The 14,833-nt window shown below is 42.7% G+C and overlaps 1 protein-coding gene across 5 annotated transcripts in view; it reads left to right on the top strand.

Annotated features, from left to right (window-relative positions):
- The window catches only part of LOC104361183 (norrin cystine knot growth factor NDP), a 38,743-nt gene extending 31,750 nt beyond the window's left edge, over window positions 1-6,993 (top strand). For 3 of the 5 annotated variants that reach the window (XR_004407273.2, XR_006164944.1, XR_006164945.1), the window contains 3 exons: window positions 87-129; window positions 2,563-2,671; window positions 2,799-6,993. The gene's annotated coding sequence lies outside the window, so the exon portion shown is untranslated. The remainder of the gene's footprint in view (window positions 1-86; window positions 130-2,562; window positions 2,672-2,798) is intronic. The other 2 variants (XR_004407275.2, XR_004407276.2) reach the window with 2 other exon arrangements.
- Window positions 6,994-14,833: the final 7,840 nt, after the last annotated feature.

Here is a 14,833-nt window from a genome sequence, read left to right as displayed (position 1 = left end):
TGATAAGATGCTGGTTGCTGGTCGGGGGATTCATTCAGAAGTCAACTTTGGTTGGAGGTTTATTGTTTGGGCCTTTTTTGTTTCAGACATGATGTGAGAAAAGAGATGCCCCTGAGCTCCCTTCTGTGGGTGAGTGTTTTTTCAGTGCCTAGCCCTGTATGTTTAAAGACAGTGGTTTCTTACTAAATTTGTCTGAAATAGGATTAAATCCTCTAGGAAGTACAGTTCTGCTTAGCAAGGAATCTTTCCTTTGACCTGGGCCATAAGTATTTTTGAAAAATCCAAAAAAATCATTGAATAGGTCAGTGTAAGGGGTGGTGGAGTAGGGTATGTCTTACTTTCATTGACTCTGTAGTTATTTAAAATACAAGGGCTTTGGGAAAAAGTAAAAAAAAAAAAAAAAAGATGATATGCCAGGTAAAAGTGACTGACAGGCTTCTAAGATAGATTGTATTGTAGCTAACATGTATCGAGACAGATACTGATAGAAAAGTGCAGCAGGCTGTGTTGGAAAGTAGTAGCCCAGCTAAATTTGCTGTGTCTCACATATACAAATAAGCTGGCTGGAGATCCAGATAGTGAGTCTATCCCTTTTATTTTGCAAGCAAGAGGTCACAGTCTTTATTTATGGTTCAAAAGAGAGAGCATAGGTAATTACTAGTCTGCAAACTATGTTAGTAAACAGGCTAATGCACTGAAAATTATTCTTGGTGGTTTTATGATATGAGGAAGATGCTTTAGGTACATCAAGGCAAGATACGAAAGACCAGAGTTCACTAACAAGAATAAGTAATCTCATTTGGCCTGCACCAAGAATGTATATTGCAAGATGTTTTGGTTTGCCTTTTTTTTTAATTATTATTATTTTTATTTAATAGGCCATTTGGGAGTGGTCTAGGAATCAAAAACATGTATTAAAAAACAAAAGGACATCTATAGTTTGTCTGAATCAGAAATAATACTTCCTTTAGATGTTAACCAACAGTATACCCAATGAAAATCAAATATTAAAACCAGTTAATTACATTCACAAGTAGTCTACATACATTAATCTGATCTATTTTTTTCTATGAAGAATTAAAGAGCTGTTTTCATTCAAGTATGAAATTGCTATTCCAAGCTCTATGTGGATCTCAAGATTTCATAGTTTTCCATTCTTTTGAGGTTTTTCAGACTCAAAAACTAATGCAGGTTAGCACTGATGTTGTGTAGTGCAGACATTCCTTGTGTAAAAAGGAGGATTAATCGGGGGAGCAGCAGTAAGTGGTGTGTCAGGATTCATCTCCCCCATCTCCCTACCTTAATCACTAGAGACTTTGTCTTGTTGGGTCTACTTCTGCCTTCAAAATGACTGACACTCCAGAGGAGAGGTGGAAGGTCCTTTCCCCTGAAGGCATCAATCCCCAGCTCTGTAACAGATGGGGATCAAACCTCCTGTTTGAGTGGAGAAAGGTGTGGAATCAGTCTCCACTCTCTTGGGTATGTTTTCCCGCAGGATCTGTGAAAAAGGGAGGTGGTAAAGTCACCAAAGCAGTTGTCACTAAATGCAGTGCAGTCTGAGTGAGCTAAGCACAGTCTCAGCGTTGGTAGAAAAATTAAGCTTCTCTTTGGACTTGAGCTTTCTGTATGCCAAATTGTTTTACGCAGATGCAAGTTCCTAGGCAGTCCCTATAGGAAAGGCAGAGAGAACCTCTGCTGGTCAGAGAGACTTCTGTCTGAAACTGAGAGGCTGAAAATGTCCCAGATAGGTGTCTGAGTGTATTAGAAATTAGTTTTGCAGAATTCAGACAAATAGTATTGAAAATACATTGAGAGTATTTCAAGTATTGAAATGACATGATTACTGACTGCTTTGCTCTTTGAAAATGACATAAATATGCTTTTGCAGAAGTCAAACATTCACAAGAGCAACCAGTCCATAACTTTATTAAAGAGAAGCTTGGTACTATTAGAAGTAATAACTCTTGATCTTTTTGCTATATTCCTGTGTACATGTATAGGTAGATAGATGCACAAACCAAGGCTCTATCTCACGGACATCTCTCTTCAGCCTCACAGCCTTCTACTGCTCCCTGAAAGCCTGGTAGCTGGAGAGGAGCAAAGATCTCTCTCCTAGACCCTCTCCACTGCTCTTAGAAAGCAGCTACATTTCACCACTGTTTGCAAGATGAACAAAATCTTAGCAACATTCTCTTCAAGTGAGGCATCACAGTAGGTGCCTAAATCCACCTAAGCCCCTCAGCTGACTGTTCAGATACAGCTCTTTATGGTCACGCCAGAGGCCACTTGTTGGAGCCAAATAAATATTCCAGACATAAAATTCTGTTGCTCCTTGTATAAAAGGGATAAGAGTGATCCCATCTAAAGCTGCATGTCTACATTCACTCTTTTCATCTGTGCTTTTTATGGGTCTCTTATTTTTTAAATTGCAGATCTTCCCAACTCTTGTTTTGATCCCTTTAGAGTATTGACACAGAGATTATTGGCACTTTAACAGAATTGTTGTGTGGTGTTTAGAAATTATGCCTTTCCTAATCTCTGGATTTATATTTAAAAATTTAGTTCTTTTCTACAGACTGTAACTGTGGGAAAAATACATCAGAAAATGAAATGCAGCAGAGGATGCTTGGGGGAACTAAGGCACCATATTCTACACTTTGATGAAATGACAGTAAGGGATTTTCTTTAGCTAAAGAGATCCTATAATTAATACTTAATTGAATAAATACTAAGTGAATTCTGAGTGGGATTTTTCAAAGGTGCTCAGTATTGACTTAACTCCACTTTGATTCACACAGATGGAGGACAATCAGTAGCTTCAGTGAGAACAAACCCTGGCCAGCACCACAAAGCCTCCTGCCTGAGGATGATGAGAGGAGGCAAGGAGGGAAGAAGGGAAGGATCCAGTTTTGCGATGCACCTGCTCGGGATACTGCCAGTCCTCAGCATCAGATGTCTGCAAGTCATTTGCCCTTAATTGAGGAAAATTCAGAGTTATGCTCATTTAAGTTTCCTTCATTCCTTTCACCTGCCCTGCTCCTCCTCACCCACCCTGCACCTCTAATACATGGAAACAATCGTGCTGCTGGGATCCCACTGCTCATGTCAGACATATCTCCACATTGTCACGTACAGAGCTTCTCCAAACATTCACAGTAACTGGGAATGGGATGCTGGAAGAAGAAATCTGTGACCCGATGCAGCAAGACTGTGCAGACTTAAAACTGATTAATATTTTACATAAGCTAGCTATGTTCAAACATTACCACTCCTGGGACTAGAGTTACTGCTGCCTCACATATTTCATTCCCTTTGAAGTGCAAGAGTCCCTGCACTGGGAGAACCCATTTCTGTGCTTCCGAATGTTTCCCGTGTTGTTTCTTTGTTTTTATTTGCCTGCCCTTAAGGCCTCGGGCAATGAGGAGCTGGTAATCCACCTCTCTTCCTCTGTACTCTCCAATTTGGAAACAGCCTCAGGGGGAAATACATGCATCATCCTCCTCTATAACTGAAGGCTTCTCTCTTGCATCTTGTTTCAAAGACTGAATAATGTGCTAATTCTGGCTTTTCATCTACAGGCACCATAAACTCCAGAACACTGGGGCTATTTTGTCACCCGGTGTTGGAAACTCACTACTGACTACTTTGTGACTTTTTTTTTTTTTTTTTCCCCTTAAACTGTAATGATACACACAGGCATATGCATATGTGCACACGCACACACACAGACACAGGGAGGGTGAGACTGTGCTTACTGTAGGATAGGAGAAGCTCTGTTTTCCAGCCTTGACCTGGATAATCACAGCTTTGTGGGAAATGTTTTATATTGCAGTATTGCAACAGGATGTAAAAGAGAAACACACCGAGACACACACAAATCTACTTCTATATATTCATAAATATGTTTTTATGCATTTAAGCCTCAATAGAGCCATTGCTGTCAGGCAAAATGACTGCATGAATGACCTTGAACGCCACAAACCAAAAGGTGATAAACACAACACGGCGCCAGGTCAGCAGCACACCCGACTGCAAAGGAGGCAAAGGCCGTCGCTGGCTGCTCCTGACGTTCTGCTGAGTAACCCACGCTTTCCCTGGAGGTGGGGCACAGCGTGAGGCTCCGGCGTGATGAAATCCTTGCGGATTCCTGGGAGAGGGGCTGGGGCTGAGCCTGAGCCTGAGCCTTTAGGTGGAGCTCACGTACCGCCGCTCCCGGGAAGAGCATCACTGCGGGACAAGGCCGGCCAGGCAGAGCAGAGCTTGACCTCCCGATTTTCACCGCTCGGGTTAACAGCCGGGTTCCTCACAAAGCTGAGAAACGGTTTCTTTCGAAAGCTGTTTGCAGATGGCTTTTGTCCTGCGTGCACGCAGCGTTGGCTACGGCCCATAGGGCTGCTGGCGGATCCACCGTGGCTGGGCTTTGTTACTGGGGCAACTAGAGGGGCTGCGTGCACCCGGCCACCGCCGCGGCAGGAGCGTGGAATCAGAGACTCTCGGTGCGTGTCCACGCAGCCAGGGAAGCTCCCTTCAGGTCTACCTCGCGTCCCAGTCCAACGGGACCCCGAGGACCTTCAGCTCCCGAAGGAGGCCCAGGAGCACGCTTTGCTGCGTGGCGGCAGGGGGCCCGGTGCTGCTGGGCTGTGGGATGGGGAGAGCCGTGCGCAAGGCTGCCTTAATTCATCTTAATTAATTGTGCAGTGGCTGGGAGGAGGGCCACTGCACAAGCGGAGCGCGGTGGGAAGCACGAAGGAGCAGGCCTCTGTGCGAGTCTTGGGCTCAGCAAGGGCAATCTGGCAGGCTCGCATCAGCTGCAGAGCGTGTGGTTCCCAGATCTTCCCGTCCCTTCTGTGAGATCTGGCAGGCTGGAGAGTAGGCAGAAATAAGTGGAAGAAAGCTGTACTCTAGCAGCAAACCCCAAATCAGTGGACTGCATTTAAAACACATGTGAGGGCTTACAATTTTGTCTAACAAAGCCAGGCTTGTAAAAGCTGTGTTTATTTCACACTGTAAAAGTGATACCTGGCATCACAAGCAGGGCCTGTGTCAGCTCAGGAGGATGAAGAATGTGAGTGTCCTCGATAGCACCAGAGATAGAAAGCAGAAGGGGACAGGAGTGGTCCTTAAACCTGCAAAACAGGAAAAGGAAAAATTACGGATTTCTACATTTCTTATTATACATGAAGCTGCCAGCAATATCACACCATACTCACAGAAGAGCCTGACATAACCCCAAATCTTGCCCACTATGTTGTTACACTCCCAAGACTCCTGGGATGAACAGATGTTTGGGACAGCAAACTTACAAAAACAACTTTACACTGAGGGTGTCCTGCTGCCAGCTGCGGGATGGTGAGGATCTTGCATGGACATTAAAGAGGATCAGCAGTTGCCAAATGCCCTGTTGAAGCCCTGGCCATGAATGGAAAGGTTAGATTTATACCAACCGCCCCTAGCTTGCTGCCCCAGGACCAAACTAAAACGTTTGGTGGTTAGAGCAAGCCTGGGCTGTGGGGTTGGTGTGCAGATAGCCTCTCCTGACTCTGCTGCTAGGGTGATGATGTGTGTTAACAACAGAGTTGCTCTAACGCTCTTGTTATTTCATGACATTTTGGGAAATACCATGACTGTGAGCTCTTGCTCCTTCTTGCACTTTAGATAAGTTGACGTGAAGTTTGGTCAGGGACAAACAAGGCTGGTATTGCCAGTTTACAACAACTTCAGCCAGGAGAATCTGTCTTATAGCATCCGAGTTTATGCAACTGGGGCAACTACAGAGGAGGCAAAGTTCAGATATTCAGTTAGCAGTCAAGGCCTTTGAAGAGCACATTTTGTGATCCAGCTTCAGCTTTGTACTTAAATGATATATAAATCTTTACAGATGAGAATCAATGACATGTAGAAGAGGAAATGTAAAGTGATGCCTCCAAGGAAGAGCTGTGTGCAACCATGCTATAGACAAAGGAGTGTCCAGAAGGGCAAGAGACATTTTGAAAAAAACAAAACAAAACAAAACAAAGCCTAAATGCAAACCAGATAGGCTTTGTAATTCTGCAGCCTGCTGATCTACTCTTCTTTCTTACTTTAGTGCCTGTTTATTTCAGTTGGATTCTTACAAATTCCTGGTCTTTTTCTCTCTTTGTGCAAGAAAAAAACCTGGTGACTCTGAATATCTGTAAAATATCAAATTGTTTGATGAGCTGTTTTCCAGACAAAACTTCATCAGCTGAAACTACACCTGTACCAAAAATCCTTCCCCATTTTGTGATGTCTCATACCAGTATCCAAACCTCCCTTTCATGGATGTGATAAAAAGTTTTGAAAGGAAATCAAGTTATAAGGGAAACAAATTTTAATGATGTTGCTGGTGTGTGCTACTCATTGTGTTATTACTTTATTTTCCTCCTCAGTTCCCTGTTTTTTTCACATGATAAATCCCAATTACTATAAAGGTAAGCAACATTAGTCATTTAAGATGAATTCATAGGTCAGAGTTAGGAAGACTCAATGTCCCTTTCACATGACAGATCACTACCCACTACTGTAAGTAGTTACTGAGATCAGCAATAATAAATTCCAGTGTTGCAGCATTACTCCTATTTGCACTGTATATATTACCCTCCTCCATGGTTTTCTTCTGTACTCTAAAAACACGTACAAAAACATGACTAGAACATACTGAATACAGCACATTACCATGCATGTTATACAGAATTTAGCAGGTGGGATTTGGCTCACAGATCAAGGCACCCAAAATCAGGCTCATGTCTAACTTCTGCCGCAGTTCTCAGAGTCAAGATGCCTGAGTCTAGAGTCAACTTACCTGACTAGACATTAGTGTATACATCTGGGTGAGCTGAGTAGCCTTCTAGACTGAGCTGACTGTCTTGACTAGATGCTTATGGATTATAACAGGTTAGACACCTATTGCATAGGTAGACATATCCTCTCCAGTCTTAATCTACAAGCTGAATCAACCTGCTATTTCTTTCCTCAGAAAAAAAAAAAAAGAGCAATTCTATTACTATAATTTATTACTTTTATTATCATTCTTACTGTAGAAAGTCACAGGTACAGATCAATATACTGTATACACAAAAAAAGGACAGTTTTAACTCAAAGAACCCAGATCCAGGTATTACCACACAGCAGCTGTGGAGATCAAGAAGAGTCACAGGGATGCTTTTAATATAGTCTCTCTAGTGATGTCCTCATAAATAAAATGAGGAAACATGGTCTGAATCGAGCTTCTGAGAGGTGAGCAAGCAACTACTCTCAGAGAGTAAACTAGTAAACAGTGAGAAAATGGGAGATTACATCACTTGGGGCCCTTCATGTTTTCACTCATGACCGAGATAATGGAATAGAGAGGATGCTTACTGTATTTGCATATGGCATTAAGAAGGAGGGACTGCAAATATAAATTAGTATTCAAATCAATCCCAACAAATTGACGTTACCACCCAAAGTAAACATAAGGGAGACCTGAAAGATGCAGTGGAAAGGAAAGAATAATCAGCTGTACAAATACAAACCTTCATCAAGAGGAGATACGGGGGTTATGGTGGGACACAGCAGAGCATAAATCAGTAACATTATGTTGTTATGAGAAAGCTAAATGTGATACTGGGAGGCATCATGAGGTACCTGAAGCAATCCTTCCACTTTATTTGGTGTCAGTGAAGCTTCAGCTGGAATAGTATGATCAGTTTTGAGCTAAAGAAAGATGTTCACTAACTGGAAAAAGTATAGAGGAGAGAAATTTGAATAATCAGAGAGCATGAAAACATAGCCTGCAAGAAAGAATTGAAGGAATTGGTTTGAATAACCTATAGAAGTGAAGGCTGAGGGAAAATCTGCTGAAAATATTAAAATATGCAAAAAGAAGCTGCAGGGATTAAAATCCTAGAATCCATAATGAAGAAACATTCCTACACAGAAGACAAGGAAGGACTGGAAATAATTGCAGTAGGTGTCTGTTAAGACATATCCTTAAGGACATTAAGAACACTTTAGATAAATCATAGAAACATAGAATGGTTTGGACTGGAAGGGACCTTAAAGATCATCCAGTTCCAACCCCCCTGCCATGGGCAGGGACACCTCCCACCAGACCAGGCTGCTCAAAGCCCCGTCCAGCCTGGCCTTGAACCCTTCCAGGGAGGGGGCAGCCACAGCTTCTCTGGGCAGCCTGTGCCAGTGTCTCACCATCCTCACAGTAAAGAAGTTCTTCCTTCTAGATGATCTAAATCTACGCTCTTTCAATTTAAAACCATTACCCATCATTCTATCACTACACTGACCGATAAAGAGTTCCTCCCCATCTTTCCTGTAGCCCCCTTTAAGTACTGGAAGGACACAATAAGGTCTCCCCGGAGCCTTCTCTTCTTCAGGATGAACAGCCCCAACTCTCTCAGCCAGTCCGTATAAGGGAGTTGCTCCAGCTCCCTGATCATCTCCATGGCCTCCTCTGGCCCCGCTCGAGCAGGGCCATGTCCATCTTATGCTGGGAACCTCAGAGCTGGACACAGGACTGCAGGTGGGACCTCACAAGAGTGGAGTAGAGGGACAGAATCCCCTCCCTCAATCCACTGGCCACACTTCTCTTGATGCAGCCCAGGACAAGGTTGGCTTTCTGGGCTGCGAGTGCACACTGCTGGCTCATAGACAGTTTTTCATCCACCGGTATCCCCACGTCCTTCTCCTTAGGGCTGCTCTCCATCCACTCACCGCCCAGCCTGTATCTGTCCTTGGGATTGCCCTGACCCATGTGCAGGACCTTGCACTTGGCCTTGTTAGACTTCATGAGTTTGCATGGGCCCACCTCTCAAGCCTGTCCAGGTCCCTGTGGATGGCATCCCTTCCCTCCAGCGTGTCAACTGCACCACACAGCTTGGTATCATTGTCAAACTTGCTGAGGGTGCACTTGATCCCACTGTCCACGTCACCAACAGAGATGCTAAACATTACCAGTCCTAACACCGACCCTTCAGGAATGCCAGTCATCACTGCTCACCATTTGGACATTGTGTCATTGACCTCAACTCTTTGAGTGTGACTATCCAGCAAATTCCTTATCGTCCGAGTGGTCCATCCATCAAATACATGTCACTCCAATTTATAGACAAGGGTGCTGTGCAGGACAGTGTAAAATGCTTTGCACAAATCCAGGTAGATGACGTCCATTACTCTTCCTCTATCCACCAACAATGTAACCCCTTTGCAGAAGGCCACCAAATTTATCAGGCACTATTTTCCCTTAGTGAAGCCATGTTGGCTGTCACAGATCACCTCCTGATTTTTCACATGCCCTAGCATAGTTTCCAGGAGGACCTGCTCCATGATCTTGCTGGGCACAGAGGTGAGACTGACTGGCCTGTAGTTTCCACGGTCTTCCTTTTTAAAAGCAGGGGTTATGTTTCCCTTTTTCCAGTCAGTGAGAACCTCACCGGACTGCCACGATTTCTCAAAGATGATGGATAGTGGCTTAGCCACTTCATCTGCCAGATCTCTCAGAACCCATTTGTGCATCTCATCAGGTCCCATGGACTTGTGCACCTTCAGGTTCCTTTATGTATAGTCGGTCCTACCTCTGAATGGTGCAGTGAACTACATGATCTCCTTGGGTCTCTTTTCATGCGCCTGTGTGTAACAGTGAGTCATGACCATTTTGTCATAGTATCTTTCTCTTGGGTAAGTTCATGAAGCGTGACCCCTGAGTAGAGGTTTAAAATAATTGTGCCACTAAACTAAGCAGAGGAGGTGAAGGCATGCACCCTCATTGCAAGGGCTGCTGCAGAAAAATTATGTCAAAGTGACTCATGACAGCAGAGCTGAAATGTTTTGCAAAAGTAAATATACCGTGAATTTGTTTCATGTAACAGGGCAGCTTGCAGAGGCCTGACAACATTTGCCTTGTTAAAGTGTAGGCTAAGGTAGCCTATTTGTTCTGACTGTTCTTTGGCAAGAGGAAATCTAGCTTTAGCTTTTAGTTGTGAGCAAGAGCTGCAGTGCCTGCTGCAGATGCCTGAAAAGCTGAGGTAGGTTTAACCCAAGGTCTTAAGCATACCTCTGCATCTGCTTTTACCCTTTTTTTTCCTCACTTTTTCTCTCCAAGAGTGACTTGATTCTGTTTTTCTTGGTTTACATTTTTACTCCTATTCTTGTTTATACTCTGCACTTTCCAAAGACCTTAAAACACTTGTCATGTAGCCAGGAGGCTTAGAAATCTCTGGAGGCTTGAAGTCAGGTCCTTGGCACAGCTGATATCAACAGTAATCCTTCCTTACTATAATGCTCCAGCAATAGACAGATATGCTACTGGTCTAAAGTACAGTGCCAAGACCATAAGAAATAAGATCTCTTGGTTCTGAATAAAGGAACAGAGACTTAGGCTTTACACCCATGAAGGTATATAGGAAAAGGAATGGCCAAAAGGCAGGGAAAAGGGTGTTTTGAATCCTCAGAAAACATCCCAAGATGAAATATTTTGAGAGGAGAAGTTAGTGGTGAGGCATAGGGATATGACTTGTAACTGCAATGCAAGAAAAGAGATGTAAATGCTGGATCCATAGATACTAGGAACATGGAGCTACACTGACTATCAGGGCAGCTGTCTCCAGAGAGCCTTTGCTAACAGCAAAGAGCAAAGGTTGAGTGAAGTGTGAGGGACCTCAGCCTTTCCGTGAGTGAGCTTTGTTGTGTGTATGCCTCTGATAAAGCACTAGGCCTCTGAGATCCCCATTCAGGAGGCTTCTGGGCACCTTCACTGACTTCTTGTAATGCAGCATCCCTTTTTACTAACCCCGTTTTTCACTAGAACTGATCAAAGCAAGTACTTCCACTTTGAAAAAGAATTGATTATGTTTTCCTCCTATTCTCCACCCCTCAGACCCCCAACTGCAGCTGAAGAAGGAGTTATGTTTGTGTATTCCCTGCTTTCCTACCTACTTATCTGTGCTCCTGGAACAGCTGACTTTCAACTGAAGCAACATTAAAATGCCCTCTGCTGGATTCAAAGATGAGCTGGGGGTGAAAGAACCGAAACACCACAAAACCACACCTTCAGTTGCTCCAGGAAGGAACGAGGCCCAATTCCTCATCCTCTGGATTCAGCGAAGTACCTCATCATACAATATAAAGATACGCCACACTGTGGGATCGTTTTTGGAGGACAATGGCCACGTCGGACAAGAGCAAGACTTTGGCTACATCGCAAAAGGGATGCAAAAAGAGGAAGAAGAACTGAGAGCACTGTACAGCTGGTGAATAATGAGAACATCTTGACCTTCGCTGGCCAGAAGCCTTGGAAGTAGCAAACAGGAATGTAGAAAAACAAGATAAGGATGCTGAGCTCTGCCTGAAGAAAACATGCCAAGCTACGGTTGATGGGAAACATCTGGTCATTTCTTAAACAGTGGAAAGTTTTCTACCTTGAGCTAAAAGTGTATAGAACATTGTGTTTGTGCTTGTAAGATTTAATTAACCAATCGGCTTTAGGATAGCAGTAACTAACTTGTAGCCAATGAATTGTCTGGTGTATTATGGACAGCAGGTAATAACCAATCAAATGTTAGTTTTAGGCTTGTGAACAGTGTGTGAAGAATGCATGTAACCAATCAAGCCTTCTGTTTATGTGTGATCAGTTGCTAGGAAGATTTATAAACACACTTGTATTGGCAATAAATGGATTTTGATTCCTGACTCTTACGGAGTTGCCGGAGTTCGTGATTCTCCTCAACACACCATGCTTTTTCAGGTTTTAAGGTTTGTAACGTTTCTTTCCCCTGCACTGACAGACAGCAGCGAGAGCCTGCTGGACACCATCTGCTACCTTTCAACATCTGAGGCAATAAGTGGCTCCATGTTGCCTGGTGTTTAGCACCATCCAGCTGTATTTTACAGGCTGGTTGGAGTGCGAGAGGCAGTGTGGAAACAGGATGACTGTGGAGAGCCCTTCTCTTTTTTGTACCATGTGTAAATCTTTCAGTCACAAAGAGACCACAGTTATGCAGTCTGCCAGGGAACACAAATGCCCATTACAGCTCATGGACATGTATGCCCTGTGGACCATTTTGGACAATAACTATGATCTGGAATATGACCAGTGCCAACAAGGAGATAGGGTGACATTATAATAGTTTATCTGAAGATTACTTCATCTGTAATCTGTCTTGAAATCATTAAGGTTGTGAAACTTCTGGAAAAGCATACACCAGCCAGTAGAATGCTTTGCCTCTATCTCATTTAATTGCCACAGCCTTTCAAAATGCCAGCACTGAAAATTCTTCTGTACTAAGATTTAAGTACAGGACATGTGTTCAGGCTCTGAGACTTCATAGGACTACAGTAATAACCGTAACATAATTTTTGTGTTCTGAGGTGTTCTGATTTTGCTGGATAATGAGTCATCATTGAGTATCAGAGAAATCTACCAAAGCTAGACACATAGAGGAAAAAATAACCTCATTGTTGATAAAACTTGAGATTTTCCATTTTGCTGCTTCGTACATTTAAACCAGATTGTTCTATCACTTTCATTATAAATAAAACCAGCTCCTCTGTCTCCTGGCAGGCATCATATGTGCTTCTCCCATCCTTCCTCTCCCCCTCAGGGACTGGTACTTTGATGGGAGCATGATTAGATATTGGAAAAAGAAGAGGAATCTTGCTAGAACAGAACCAATGTCACGAGAATGTAATAAAAGGCCACAGTGTTCACATGAAAGAGAACAGGCACTTCATAATATAGCTGAGACACATCACTTTTTGCTTGCCTATTCAAAAGCAAATAGTGACAATACAGTTTGTCTTACATTGAACACAGATTAAAACACTAACAAGATGAAACAACTATCAAACAATGATGCCTGTGATACAAATTGTTAATCTTATGATATTCCTCTTCAGTATTTATTTGTCACAAATATTTACAAGGAATTCCTCTTGTAGAGCACTAATAATGTTGAAATACAACTGGAATTGCTACAATCTATGACTAATATTAGTATAGAATAGGACAGGACTAATGCTAACTGCAGAATACATGCAGTGACAGCTCTCCTTTGAAATAAACTGTTTGATGCTGTGTGTGGTATGCTTGAACTATAAGTTATAGCTTGCATCTGGAAGTGCTAGAAGTATTTCTTCACAGTAAGACATTCAAGTCTAACACTACTTCTAGTGGATAGAACAGAGGCATGCACTTCACATCAGCCAGAAAAAGATAGACATTTATGAACAGAAAAGCCTTTTTTTAAATATCTCTAATCATAATCAAAACAATTCCTCTCAGAAAGAATGTTGTTCCATGCTTAGGAATTAATTATATAATTTCAATTTTATGCTGTATCATTAAGCTGTCCCCAGACATTAATATTCATTTATATTTTATCTTCACGCCTCCATAACACCCAGAGGTTACAGAGTCTAGTGTTCTTTGCTTGGTGATTTCCCGATTTTTTATTCCTCAGGCCCATGTCACCTCTCAGAATTTCTGTAGGCAACCATGCATCTTCAGTACAGTTTTAATTGGAAATGCTGTGAAGGTGATGTTAGATCCATGATCATTTGCAGATCACTTGCCACAGTCTCGCAGAACACCATGCTCTGAAGACAAACAGTTCCTCCAGATTCATTTACAGGGTACAGAAAGTAATTTCCTTTAAAATTCAGAATGACATTATTTGGTGGCTAATAAGCAACACCATTATCTCTGGAACAGGTCCTTGTTCAGAATGCATTTTACAGTCAGTGCAATGCTGAAGACCAACAGGCTATGAATGTTGGCAACTTTTAAAGAAATTACTTTTTAAGTTACTGCCCATGATATCGTACCATCTAACCTTGGTCATTTGGGGAAAGATTATGCTGAATGCACAGTGCCATCTTAAGACATAAACCCCAGAGACAGGTTCCAGTATCCCCAAGTTTAAAAAGGTCCTCAAATCCAGCAGTGAGTGCCCTGGTCACATAAGGCTTACTGTATGCCTGCAAGATGATCCACAGAGGAACTGTGCTCTGAGTCTGCAGAATCCCTCTGCTTACCTTCATTAGAGTGTGTCCTATCCACAGGTGATGTACCTGTTTCTGCAGTCATTGGTCAGCACTCACCTGGAGCTCAGGTCACTGTGTATAGGCTGTTACCATGAATACTTTTCAAAGGGGAATGAAAACAAATTACAGCTATTCCTAATGAAGAAATCAATTAACATCAAATAGTTGTCATGATCATATTCCATGTCAGGATCAATTAAATGTCACTACATTCACTCCTCTAGAGTACCTGTGACAATATTTGTGCTATTTTACCCTCCTGTCACCAGAAAATTCTTCACCTAAGCTTTACCTGTACTTCACTGTGTACTGTTCATTGCCAAAGTCTTGTACATCCGCAATCTCTTTTTCAAGCATAGCAAACCACTGTGAAAGTAGGTATAGCAACACTGATGTATCACAAGAGGATGAGAACTAGACACAGAATTTCACAACATAGTTTAGAGGACAAACACTGTTTACTTTACAAAGGCTTATGCAGAGGAAAACAGGATGTTGAAAATTCCATGCATGATCTTGGGAGAGATAAATCAAAATTTTAGATAGAGAAGATTTCCCTGCAAGGAGTCTGTTGTGGTTTAAGGCATGATTGCCATCTCTCTTCCCATTCAGAGTGGCCAGAAAGACTGTTCAAGTGAACAACAGCACTGCTAATTTTGCTGGGTTTCTCTACACCATCTGAGGCCAGAGTCTCACTATTTCCCCACGTGGATTAGCAAGGTGTTCAGTTATCAGCACCACCTGAAGTACTGTGAATGCAGCTGCCATCCTGGCTTCAGGA

The sequence above is a fragment of the Tyto alba genome, unplaced genomic scaffold (genome assembly GCF_018691265.1).
Source record: "Tyto alba isolate M040663 unplaced genomic scaffold, T.alba_DEE_v4.0 Super-Scaffold_14, whole genome shotgun sequence".
In the NCBI taxonomy this organism is placed as follows: Eukaryota; Metazoa; Chordata; class Aves; order Strigiformes; family Tytonidae; genus Tyto; species Tyto alba.
The sequence above is the reverse complement of the archived record's forward strand: the minus strand, read 5'-3'. Positions and strand labels throughout refer to the sequence as shown.